Genomic DNA, 13,203 nt, shown 5'->3' with positions numbered 1-13,203 from the left:
AGGCTCTGCCTTCAGCTCAGGTCATGATCCTGGGGTCCCCGGACTGAGTCCTGAATGGAGTCCGGCATCATCACATCATCTGACTCCATGCTCAATGGGGAGCCTGCTTCTCCTTCTCCCTCCCTCTGCTCATGCTCTGTCTCACACTCACTCTCTCTCTCTCTCTTAGATAAATAAATAAAATCTTTAGAAAAAATAAAAATAAAATAAAGATAAAAATAGAAGGCAGCCACACATTGTTAGGTGGAAAGAAGAGGGAAAAGTGAATTTGATTACATTTCTCCTGTTTTTTTCACTTTTCAAAAAATTCACTGAGCTTTTCGTTTTAAATCAAAGTTTGTACAGGGAAAGTACAGGGTAAATCAAACAGTGACAGTGGACTGTGTTGCCTGTTACTTCAGGAGGTAAACACTGGATACAAAACCATGGTCTTTTTAACAAAAGAGGAGCCCTTAACTTCTTAAAGCAGTCAATACCCAGCAACAGTAGCATATGCATTTAAAGTACCAGAACTCCTTCATTCCATAATCTGTCCCCAGGGAATGTCTTCAACAATGGGAAGACTGGGAACTCGGATTTAAATATAATCTTATTTGCATCTCATTTAATTATCAACCTCATAATTGCTTTCAAAGAAAAAAACCGCCTTTATTAAAGACATTTTGTAGAAATTTTTCATGATGGATTGCTAATTTTATGTACCTCCCTCTCCGAATACCCAACTATATATGTTCATTGGAAAAGCAGAGACAAGTCTCCTTAGTGGGATGGTAAAACAATATTCTCGGAATTGAAAAAGGCTATCTTCTTTCATGATGGAGAATATGCACTTTTTTTTTTCTACATCACTGAAAGAGATAAGGCCCTCTCCCCACTCCCCTGCTGCTCCCCAGCCCTGCCTCTAAGAGTCCTTGCAACACCAAAACGATGAGCATGAGCTCTAAGCTTTAAGGGAACCCAGTCAAGCCTATGATTCAAAGTTAAAATCCACCAGTTTGTTACAGTTCATACTGGCGTGGAAATCATCGTGCCAATACGAATGCACGTAAGGGACCAAGCCTTTGGGAAAGGCCTTGGAAATGAATGGTGGATAACCAACCCACCAACCCATCAAACCAAAGACTGCCCACAGTACATGCTCCACGGAGCTGAAAGCAATGCAACTCGACTTCATTTTCTTGACTTTATCTAAGGCGCCCACAAACATTGAAGAATGTAGTCTAGGCTCACACTGGGAGTGGCTCTCCGTGAGAGGTAAAGTGATGTACTACAACCTAAGTCTCAAATACTCCAGGAGGATATTCTCATTTATACCCACTCACCAGCCGACAGGAGGTAGACCTCTGAGGCTCAGCCTGACAGCGACACTTATTTATCTATCTAGGCCCTTAGGATCAGGCAGTCTCGAGAATTTAATTGTTGAACTAAACTCAGTGTTACTGCCTCACTTAGGGAGGGGGGGGTGGAGTGCAGTGGGAACCGTCTGGATTCATTTGTAGCGAGTTTTCTGTATAACTTAAAATATTTTTGAAGAAATATGGTAAAGTGATTATCCTTCTGGAACTAGATCCACTGACACTGTCACATTAACTCACAGCTTGTTAAATACTGTGCAATCTTTCTATAACATTCTTTGTTATGAGACTAGAATCAGCATATGGGAATTGCTCTTTTCCTGCTAAACTGAAGTCATTACTAACTACTCATCTGTGACATGTACTCTTTCTTGTAACCAGGGATTTTAGCTTCACAAAATTTAGAAACTGCCACATTGTTTCTTGGCATCGCTTTCCAACATGACATCATTTAAATTTTGGAAAACTCCATTTTAGCAAAGCACAGGACTGGGTGCCAGGTTAAAGATTGCCCAAAACGGGCAGCAGGGTCTCTGCGAGGACTAAGCACAGTTAATTCTTTCAACCCATACCTTCACATGCCTTTCATTAGAGACACATGGAATTACAATGAGCTCAACAAATACATTTCAAAGTGGGTTATCAAATTACCAGAATATAGAAATGGCTTCCAGTTACTGAAGTTCAGCATTGAAACACAACTGTGATGTGGAAATGAAAAGCTCTATATTCAATTTCCTTAATTTCCAAAGTCTAAAGAATGAGCATGTTTAAAGTATGCATATACGTATTACCAAATACTACACATATATAGGATAATTATAAATAAGACAGAAATACAATTGAAATATGAGCCCGTGACTCACTGTAGAATACAAATAAAGAGGGAACGGTCTAAATGAAAAAGAAGTTTCGGAGAACTGGTATCATTCAAACCCCCTGACAATCTCACTTTGGAAATTCTTAAATAATTTCTAGAACTTCCTCCATTATTTGAAAACTTATATTACAAACAGAGAAATTCTAGTCATTTCACCAACACATCCTGCAAGCCCCTAATATGGGACTTTTGAATTATGTATTCCATGTATAATTTGAGAGCATATTGCCAAGAAAAAATTTAGGATTAGTGCTCTCAGTAGGGACTTCTTTCCTATCAAATAAAAAGCAATCCCAAGGGTTTAATATAATTTCCCCTAGAAAAAAAAAGTGAATGACATTTCATGTGTCATTGTTGAGAAAATACTCTTGAGCTTCTAATCTCTTAAAAAAGCCTTTATTAATTTTAATCCTACTGTTATTTCTTTAATAGACATGTTCTGTAAATAAATGGAATTTTTATTTTGGATGTGAAGAGCATGCTTACTTCTCAAGAAGTAACAAAACAGAGAAAGCAGACACAAGCGCGCTTGCGGGCACGCACGCGCACGTACACACACTTAGATTGAAAACTTAGGACATATGGTTGCAAATGATGCCTCAGAATCACTGCACCGTGGCATACAACGTACCGTGGCTGTGAAATCATGTGACTATTTATTATTCTCCTGCAGAAAACTGGGTGACCTCAGGAGTAACAAATCATTTTTATTCACCAAGTGTTTATAATCATGTGGCACATATCCCATATATGAAAACAAAGATAAATTCTGAAATATCCACAGAGAATCACAAAATATTATCTGTGAGAGACCACTCCTTAGGAAGGATGCCTGATGTATCCTGATGAACTTACCACAACCACAACAAAGAAGACAGCGATGAACTCTGAAGGAGAATTTCGTTAAGACTCATGCATTTAAAAGGAGAGGAGGAAATTTCATGAAATTCATACAAAAAGGCAAGCTCTGAGAGGAAATCCTGGTTTTCAAAAGTCATGTATTTAATGCACAAACATTTTTTTAAAATAAAAATGATGGCCTAGGCCACCAATGACCCCTTAAGTAGGGCACCAATGGACAATGCAAAAAAATACCTCAAAAATATTTCTTTGAAGAACTTTTACAATTCAGAATAGACTTCTACACCAAAGCTCTTACAACAGAAATCCAACAGATTGGAATGAATTAAGGCATATATATTAAGGTGTATATATATGTATATATCCAAGAGAATGATGCCAACTAGTCTTCTGGAACAATTGGTGCCACGCTTCCCTACAACAGCTGACAGCTAGAATTCTACTCTGTGCATATCCTAAATATAAGTTTTAAGTTAAAAGATAAAATAAAACTTTAGAAACACCCATTTGAACAGTCTAATAGACACTCCCATGTTAATGATATATGAAAATTTAAAAGATTAGAAACAGAACAATTATAATTATTATCATAATAATAAATAGTCACACAGCCCTTTGGCAATCACCAAACCTGTTTTACATATATTATTTAATTGATTTAACCCCTTCAATCTGTTCCCAGGTAGGACTGCTCACAGCTTGTAGATGGGAAAACTGTAAACTAGGGAAGTTAGACACTTACTTTCATTCTGATTTTATTCCAACTAAGCCACGCCACAGATAGGAAAACATAGCTGCAACCTAGTGAGCTTCTAAACACAGCTGGACATAAGCCTATTCCAGGCAATCACAAGTCCCAGAAGGCATGGGATGGCTGAAACGTCTATATTTTAATCTGTACTGTACATATCCGGAGAACAAATAAGCTTGGACAGAGGCCAAAGGGCTCAAATAAGAGAAATATGCAAAAATAAAACAAAAAGTTTAAAAAGTATTGTGAGGCACATTTCTAACGACTAAAGTAAGCACCTTCTACACTCTAGGAATGGCTGTTCCAACAATAAGAAAAATGTCCAGTGGACTTGGCCATTATTATTTGCATGTTTTAACTAAGCTCCTGATGTTGTGACTTCGGCGCCTCAGTTTTCATAGCGTAATTACATAGTTAAAAATTTCAGGATAGAGCAGTACTTAACTAATAATTGGTTCAGTATTACTGATGTTTTTAATTATAAGATTATCATTTTCAACATGCTACTTTAAAATGACCTTCTTTATTAAATCATTTCTTATATTTAAGGGTCCACTTTGTTTCAACAAAAACAGCTCCAGTGTTCTGTCTTAGGAAATAACTTAGGAGATCAACTTAAACACGCTCCCTATGCAGAGCAATACTAAAAGTTAATCTGTTACAGGGTATAAAGAAGGAGCTGAATTTCCATTTTTGGGAGGGGTTGGGGGATTTAAAATCAACCGAGGTATACTATAAAAACCCACCCCCTACAAGCTAAAATGCCCCCCTTCCATCCAGCTATATATCACCTATTATCTTTACGTCAGTCATACAAGGACCTTGGAGACAAAAAGGAAGTGGATATACATTATATGAGCAATAAAGTTGGATCCTTTTGCTAAAACTTTCTTGTGGTAACAGCTGAAGAGAAGCTCTACTAAAATTACTGGTATTTCATGATATAACCTTAACAAGGTTTATAGAAAAGGACATTAGTACAGGGGGTGTAAAAAGCATGGCTTAAAAAGAATTAATTTTAAAAATAAGCTCAATAATGTAGAGAGAGCTAAAACTGGATAGGGATCCAGGTACAGAACCGTTTCAAAATGTGTTCCTTAAGAAAAATAGAAGGTCCTGGTCACCAGAACACCAAAAAATATGAGAGAAGCCTCAGCCACTCCAGGGAGGCGTCATACGCTTATACTTAAAAAAAAAAAAAAAAAAAAAAAAAACCTACTAAATTAAATTATAACATACACTGTGACTTAGTGATCTGAGTTTCTGATGTTTATGGCACTCATGGCTTTCTGAGAAGGCAGGAGACACAGCCCTTCCACGTACTCAAGAACGGTGCGTGGGTAAATGTACCGCAGAACAGGAGATACCTGGTGGAAGCAGCTCCTTGCCAACGGTGTAGGAGACAGTGTGGGACAGCCCGGAGAGCTATTAATCATGCGACAGTTGCTTAGGGAAGGCAAAGCCAGAACTTCAGGGATCTCAGCGGGCGACCGTCCACAAGTTGCACCACGGTCGCAGGTGAACAGTCGGATCTCGGGGGGAGGAAGTGCCCGGGAGCCCATCGTGGGTGCGCGACGCCGGAGGAAAGGCGGCGAGAACGTCAGCGCCAAGGGGGGCAGCGGCGGCGGCGGAGGAAGCGAGGGAGCGGCCAAGACGAGAGGGAGAGCGTTCCCGGGGACTGCGGAGCAGGTTGGGAAGCGGGGAGAGGGGCGGGGAGGCGGGAGCCGCGGGCGGAGAGGAGGAGCAGGGACGCGCGCGCGGCGGGCTGGCCGGTGCCGCCGACCGGGCCGGCGGGGCGCGGGGCGCGGAGGGGGGGGGGGGCGCAGCTGGGGCGGCGGGAGCGGCGGGAGCCGGGCGCGCAGCAGCCGCACGCAGGGACGCGCAGGCCGAGCGCACAGCCCGCTTCCGCGGGGCGGCCTGCGACAACACGCCCACAGCCCGGCGCCGAGCACGCGTGGTGGCGGCGGCGGGCGGGGGGCTCGCGCGAGGCACCGCGAACGCCCCCGACACACACAAAGCTCCCGTCGCCGCAGCTTCAAAGGCCACAGGCAGCCGGCAAGCAGAGCAGCCTCCTTCGGGGACGCAGCCAACTCGCTCTGACCGAGCTTCTGGAGAAGCAGTGTAAAAGGAAATGGAATCCTACTGCTGCGACTGACCTGCGGTCCTGACTTTTTATTTCTCCTTAAAAATAAAAGGCTTAAAAAAAAAAAAAAATCAGGTTGATTCTTGGCTTTTGCTTGTGTGACTATACTAACCACCAGAACACGCGGGATCTTTAAAGATCATTCATAAAATATAAATTACTTTTCTTTTTTTAGTTAATCCAACAGACACAAATAAGCTAAAAGATGATAAGGGTTGGTTGGTTTGTAAGCCTAACCCAAACCAACCTTTCCTTTTAATGTTTTTGTAACACACACAAGCCAAGTCAGAATGCCCCGCTAAGACCCCATTTGGAGCAGGGGCAGTTGTCCAGGAGTGCAAATAATTTAAGAAACACAAAGCCCTGAGGATTAACAGGACAGTACCACATCCCCATGTCATTCAACAACTTCCCCCTACAAGACTTTGCTGATCACAGCCTTTTTGCTGTAATGGAGCCAAGAAGACACAGTTACTTAGACTAACACAGATTTTTTTTTTTAAACAAGATTGCAGCCACCTCTGGAAAAAACGCAAGTTGAACATGAGTTATTACTAAAACCAGATTTTAAAATGTCACAGAGACGATGGTTTTACCTCTCTGAAAATGAACAAAGGTAGATTAGGGTTTGAGAAGGAAACAGACTGAAACAGCATGAATATGAAAGTCACCTAGTCTTTGAAACCCCGGGATTATACAGCAGCTGAAAACCCTGCTCCCAGCAAATGAGAAGTGAAGTAGAAGTGCTTACCAAGCGTCAGCTCTCCAGCCACACTGCCTGGGTTCAAATCCTGATTCTGCTCTTGCTACCTGTCCCAGCCTACGAGACTGCCCTGAGAAACGTGGATGACAGTAGTTCCTCTCTCAGCTGGAGACAACACAGTACAGTGCTCCACAAACATGACCCACTACCATCATCTAAAGGTGGCCCCTCTGGGGAAGGACCCTTTCCCCCCAACCGTAAACCTAGCTCACCTATGGGCTGTGGTTGCTCTCACCTCTCCTTAGTAAGCAGCACAAGCCAGGCATCCACCAAATCGGTTGTTGCCACACGTAGCTCATTTCTATGCAAACTGTATCCAGCCTTTGGGCAAAGTTTGCATGCCCTCTGCTCCCTGATTTTCACAAGTGAAAACACGACCACTGCCCGACCAACACATTTAATAATGTGCTCCTTCCCAATCTTAAAGGGCACCACACAGCTTTAGTAGACAGGAAACTCACGGGGCACACAACACCATCCAGCTGGTAAATAGAGGCATCTCCAGTGACCACGCCTCCCACATACGGTCTGATAAGGAATATTTTAATGGAGCCAAAACATACATTTCCTTCATCAATTTCTGCCTTAGCAGACACGAGAGCTAGACAGTCATGTCAGGGATTATGAAACTATAATAAAGAGATTTCTAAGCCACCAAGACTACAAGAGAGGACTACGTACGTTTCGCCTACTTGCTTCCAACCAAAAGTATGCGCCCCTTCAGTTGTGGAAAAATACAGAGGATTTAAAAATTCCTACTTATTAACTAGAACGTACTCTTCCATGAAACTCCTTCTACTATCATGTAAATAGTTTGTAAATTTCAGGCAGTTATTACTCTTAAAAATCCCCAACAATCCCTTCCAAAGGGTTTTTTAAGTTGCTGATAGACATAAGGTGACATCAGAAAAGTATGTCTGAAAAATGCAATTAGCTAAGGTTTCTAGGAAGCTTTGGAATGTTTTGTTATTAAGAAAGAAATAGATAAATGAGAGTCTTCCAAGTAATGAGCTGACCTAGAAGTAAAGAAATTCACTGGGGCGCCTGGGTGGCTCAGTGTGTTAAGCCTCTGCCTTAGGCTCAGGGTCTTGGGATCGAGTCCCACATGGGGCTCTCTGCTCAGCGGGAAGCCTGCTTCCCCTCTCTCTCTCTCTGCCTGCCTCTCTGCCTACTTGCGATCTCTCTCTCTCTCTCTCTCTCTCTGTTAAATAAATAAATAAAATATTTTTTTTAAAGGAAATAGTATTTTTAAAAAAAGAAATTCATTAAAGAGATCCTCTCCTTGATTTCTCCTTCAACGCTCCAGGCCCATACAGATTTGGGAATGCACAGTAATAGCAAGCCTTCGTAATTTTCCAAAGCTGTTTAAGATAATATTTAAGTGCTTAATAGATTCATATATTAAATCAAAGGGTCTTCCCAATTCTTAGATAAAAGAAAGATTTGTAGTTAAAAAAGAAAAAAAAAAAAAAAACAGAGAGAGAGAAGGCCAAGGATAAGGTCTTTAAAAAAACAAAAAAAGAAAAAACCAACCAAACAAAAAGCACACACACACACACCCCACCAAAAAAACAAACTTCGAAACTGTTCCCTGGTTTTTAAAATGAAATTAAAGGTAATTAGTAAAAATCAAGTAATCAAAGAAGTCTCAGGCATTCTTGTTTCAACATGAGAAATGTCTCAGTAGCTTATTCAGTTATCACTTTATGGACCAGCTCTCAAGGAGACATGGAAATTGAAAAGAGCAAGGGGAGGTTCAATATCCTTCACTGCCATAGACCTGGGCATCCCAAGGCAGCATCACTTCTGCTTCTGCTCAGCTCCTGAAGAACCCTATTCACCAATGTCGGTGTTAGCTCTTCCCAAGATCTAAATCCTCCATGCTCCCTTAGCCTCCAAGCATGGGACCTCTTACAGGTCACTTTCACCATGAAGCCAGTAAGTAAAGCACCATCCTCAAACATCGGGACACAGTATTTGGGATGACAAACATTCAACATGTGAAAGTTAAAACTAACCATTTCTGGCTCGTGACCTTGGAACCTACCATTGTTAACCTTCACATATTCAGGGCCCATCACTTACCACTTTGCATCTTTGACAATTTTACAGTACCTCAGAGGCAGTACCAGTAAAGCACAAGGCAATATGGGTTTTCATTTTTCTCTAATTCACAAATGTGTTCGGGTCTCCCTTTCCCTCAGTTTTACCCATACTGCCATACTTGATTCAATGACGTTAATCGATAAAAGACAGAATTTGAAAGTACCCTGCAAAATACGCCACATTAAGTTGTAACCAGTAGGATTACACTTTAGGGACAATACTTGAGGGCAAACTTCAAGAAATGTCTATTAATCATGCAATATCAGATAATCCTTTACCTCTCTGAAACTTAACAACCCAATTTCACAATTTTGTCAATACCTAAAGGTCCCATGCTCTTCTGATCAAAGTATCCTTCCCCCATGTGCCAATTTAACGCAACACTTTTTTTTTTTTAAAGATTTTATTTATTTATTTGACAGAGAGAGATCACAAGTAGGCAGAGAGGCAGGCAGAGAGAGAGGAGGAAGCAGGCTCCCTGCTGAGCAGAGAGCCCGATGCGGGACTCGATCCCAGGACCCTGAGATCATGACCTGAGCCGAAGGCAGCGGCTTAACCCACTGAGCCACCCAGGCGCCCTTAACGCAACACTTTTGAGAAACCACCGAATCTAAGGCTTTGTAAAGAGGACAGAAATAAATTGGGTATCCTCTTACTCTCTCCAGACTTGCAATGCCAAGTAGATTCTGGTATGGGCTACATACCAAAGCCACAAATAAATGGGAGCACAGGGCAGGGATGTTTAAATCTAAGTGACTCTAGATCTGAAGGCTTCGGGAAGAAAAACAAAAGTCAGCATCTGAGGAATAGGTAGAATTCCTAGAGTTAAGGATGGATGAAAAGCATCTCAGGGATGAACATGAATGGAGGCTGGTTTTGGAATGTTCCAGGACTAAGTACTACTTTGAGGCTAGAACTCATGGTATAGTACAGATAGAGTTGGCAAACTGGGAACGAAGCTTAGATAGAGTCCGGAATGCCAGGCTAATGATGATAAACAGATTTATAAACATATACTACTAAAGAAAAGTGCAGAGATGAAGAGGAAAGTCAAGGACAGACAAAAGCAAGTGTAGTAGGGAAGCACTGTCCCCAGAAGCCAGGCCTGGAGAGATAATCAACAGAATGGCTGGCAGCATCCAGTCCATTGAAGAGATGCAGTCAGATGGAAAGACCATTGGGCTTGGCTGCCATTTAGGGCACTGGTGTCCTCAATACAACAGCATCAACAAAAGGAGGAACCTGGTAGATTTCACTTTGTTGAAATATGGAGGTACACATGAAAAGAAAACCCAGATTTGAGATTTCAATGTCTTTCCCACTCTAAAGTTATTTTTATAGCTGAGTAGGTTAATCTTTTATCTGAAAAAGGAGAACAGATTCTATATCTGGCTTAGAGACATTCTAATTAATAAATCTCAAAGTGCAACATTTTGACTTTGTGCCATGCCAACTACAAGACGGAATCCATCTGGAAATAAATAAAAAGTGGCCTTTTGTTTTGCTTTACCTTGTATTTTTCCAAGCTTTCGGAGGGAGCTATATTCATTATTTGTGTACTATTGCTAAAATCAGCCCAGTGTTTAAACCATAACCTATCTCTCAGCTTCAGTAGCCATATATTAGCTACAGAATTGCAAGTGGACTTTTCCTAGATTCTAAGAATGCTCCATGAACAACTGCAACTGAATGAGAATCCAAATGAGCAGAAAATAAATGCCACGTAGCTACCCTCTATAAAACATCCAGGATAGTCTTTGTTTACAAATATGAGCCATGAGAATAAATATAAAACAGTTTAAGTAATGTTTGAGAAGGGGTTTACTAAATGTGGATGAATATATTAGCAAAATTGTGACTCAGAAAGGGTAAAAAACATTAAACAAATACTGATTTATCAGGAAAGGAAATTCCTTAATAAGCGGAAAGGTTAAAAAAAAAACACAAAAACTCATCTTATTTAAACCTCATATGGATGTGACCTGTTTTAAAAGCCAACAATAAAGTACTTTCTGAAAAACAAAGCCCAGAAGTAAGAGCCACTTAAAATTTATTTTGATCTGCAATGCCAAGAGAACATGGTAGGGTTCCAATCTCTTAAAGTCAATGGAGAAAAAGAGATACTTGGAATACAGGGAAAGGATCAGTAGAAAAATAAATCCCAAAGTAACATTAAGAAAAACAAGGGCGATGTAAGTATTGATAGCCTTTCCTATGGTTCCATCAAGTAACCATCGGGTGTTAAACTCTAATTAACGGTAGGATTAAAAGAAATCAACTACATAAAAAAAAATCTGCTATATAATCAACTACCAGAGGCAGAGGAGAGCAAAAATCCTAGATAGTTGGACAATAGTAATAGAAGTTTCCAGCCTTTCTCTGAAAGTACAGTATGTTCACTATACCAATAAAGAGGTTTTCTGTAAGATGGTCACCAAATTCATTAAGACGATTCCTCAACCCATTTTGGGAGAAACGCTTTTTAATATTAAAGATTATTTCATTACTGTCCCATGTAATTATTTCCAACTGACTGAACGTGATATTTTCTCCACAGGCGAACTTTCTTACTTTTATAGGAATACTATTCACAGCAGCCATTTATAAAGGCTTTTCACCTGATAGAAACATTAGTGAAACCAAACAACCAAATGAAAAAGAAAGAAAGAAGAAAAAAAAAAAAGACAAGCCTGCCCTCTGGCTAAGACACAAACCCAGACAAATCAAAGGCAATCCAGCAGGTCTCTTCAATGGGCAGCTCAACAGGAAATGGGTTCAAGAGCAGACCCTGGACCAATATCTGCTATTTCCAGGGTCTGACCCTCCTCCTCCTTGCCAAAGACCCTTCTAGAACTGTCTCCTAAAACGGTTTGGGGATGTCTTGGGTCCAACAGCTTTCTGCATGGCACTCACCAAAATTCTTTAAAACAGAAATGGAAACGGGAGTGCCTTCGGAGGTTGGGGAACCATCACAAATCTCACTGAGGAGGGGAGCTGCACTAACATTTAGGTTATATAATTAATAGAAATAAAAGATAAGAAGAAACAAGAAATTTAAGTAAAATATACTTCAGATGTCTAAGAGGATTTCTTTCTGCTTTTCCCGATGTGACAGAGTAAATGATTAAAATTAGTTTAACTTGAATCAATAAAGAACTGCTAATTGTCTTTATATGGTACAGAGGGTTCATGGATAAAAATGTAACTTTAAAGAAATTCTAAAACAAAAATAAAGACATTACATTTTTATTTTAAAATATCATTTTACTATATTTAAGCTAATGAAACTTATCATTCAAAAGACAGACTTAATAACAACAGCATTTAAAATAAATGAAGGTCCTTATTATTCTTTTGTTAATTTGTTTTCCTAAATGCTGAGGAGTTTATTAAAATGCCACGAATGGTTTCTCAACCACGTTTTAATAACTAATTGCACATTTCAGGCCTAATCTCACAGATGCTGTCTATAGTTTTCAACCTGCCAAGGGGCTTATGGCTGTTATGAATAAAGAAAAGTCCAGTTTCTTGGAAGATAAAAAAAAATCCTTAATTCAAATGGACTGTTTTTATTTTTAAATTTGGCCTCAAAACAGATAAATGTTGGGAGGTATTTTAAACTACTAAACTACAGGGAGAAGAATAATACAAACTAACTCCTTATTAATGACCATTTTATAACCGATTCTTTACCAACTGAATTCTATACACACAAGGCTCGAATTGTTGAGGGGTCTGAAGGAGCATTAAGCCTAAATTTTATGCAGTAACTTTTTAACTTTCAGGATAACTTCTGGATTACACATTTGATTCCACTATTGCCATAAGGTATTGATAAAGAAATACCGTGAATGAACCAACTGATTTATTATATGATCAATTCCCCACTACATGTGAATAAATGACACTCATTCTATTCTCAAATCCATCCACAAAGGGAACAATGAAGACTACCGAATTTCAGGTACTAGGCAGACTCCCTCCACAAACCTCACACCCGTCTAGTGTCCTAGACAGACATGGAGATGACGACCAGACACGGGTTCTAAGCTCAGTTCTTTTTCTCAGTGGCTGTACGCTCATGGGAAATTCACTTAGCTTCCTCCTCAGTGCTCTCCTTTGTAAAATAAGATGCTTCTGCTAGAATGGTCAGCTTCTAATCCTCAAAAGAAAATATGATCCTAGGGCCACTCTGAATAATACCTAGATGACAGAACAACGAAGCACCAAAATTTAAACTTGAGTCATAGATTTTAGATGGACCATGCGAGAGAAGTTCAGTCGGTAAAAGAAGTGTTTCATGAGTCAGCTTCTACTTTTTTTCAGCAGAATACCGTTCAAAGG

General features: G+C 40.2%; 1 protein-coding gene across 5 annotated transcripts in view; it reads right to left on the bottom strand.

The window, feature by feature from the left end:
* TRPS1 (transcriptional repressor GATA binding 1) overlaps positions 1-13,203 on the bottom strand; it is a 255,059-nt gene that overhangs the window by 228,454 nt on the left and 13,402 nt on the right. Inside the window, exon 1 of one of the 5 annotated variants that reach the window (XM_044245065.1) lies at positions 5,215-5,251. The exons of the other annotated variants lie outside the window; for them this stretch is intronic. The gene's annotated coding sequence lies outside the window, so the exon portion shown is untranslated. Of the gene's footprint in view, positions 1-5,214; positions 5,252-13,203 lie in introns of those variants that run through there. 5 annotated transcript variants of the gene reach the window in all.

The sequence above is a fragment of the Neovison vison genome, chromosome 4, assembly GCF_020171115.1.
Source record: "Neovison vison isolate M4711 chromosome 4, ASM_NN_V1, whole genome shotgun sequence".
In the NCBI taxonomy this organism is placed as follows: domain Eukaryota; kingdom Metazoa; phylum Chordata; class Mammalia; order Carnivora; family Mustelidae; genus Neogale; species Neogale vison.
This window is presented reverse-complemented; position numbering and strand designations above follow the sequence as displayed.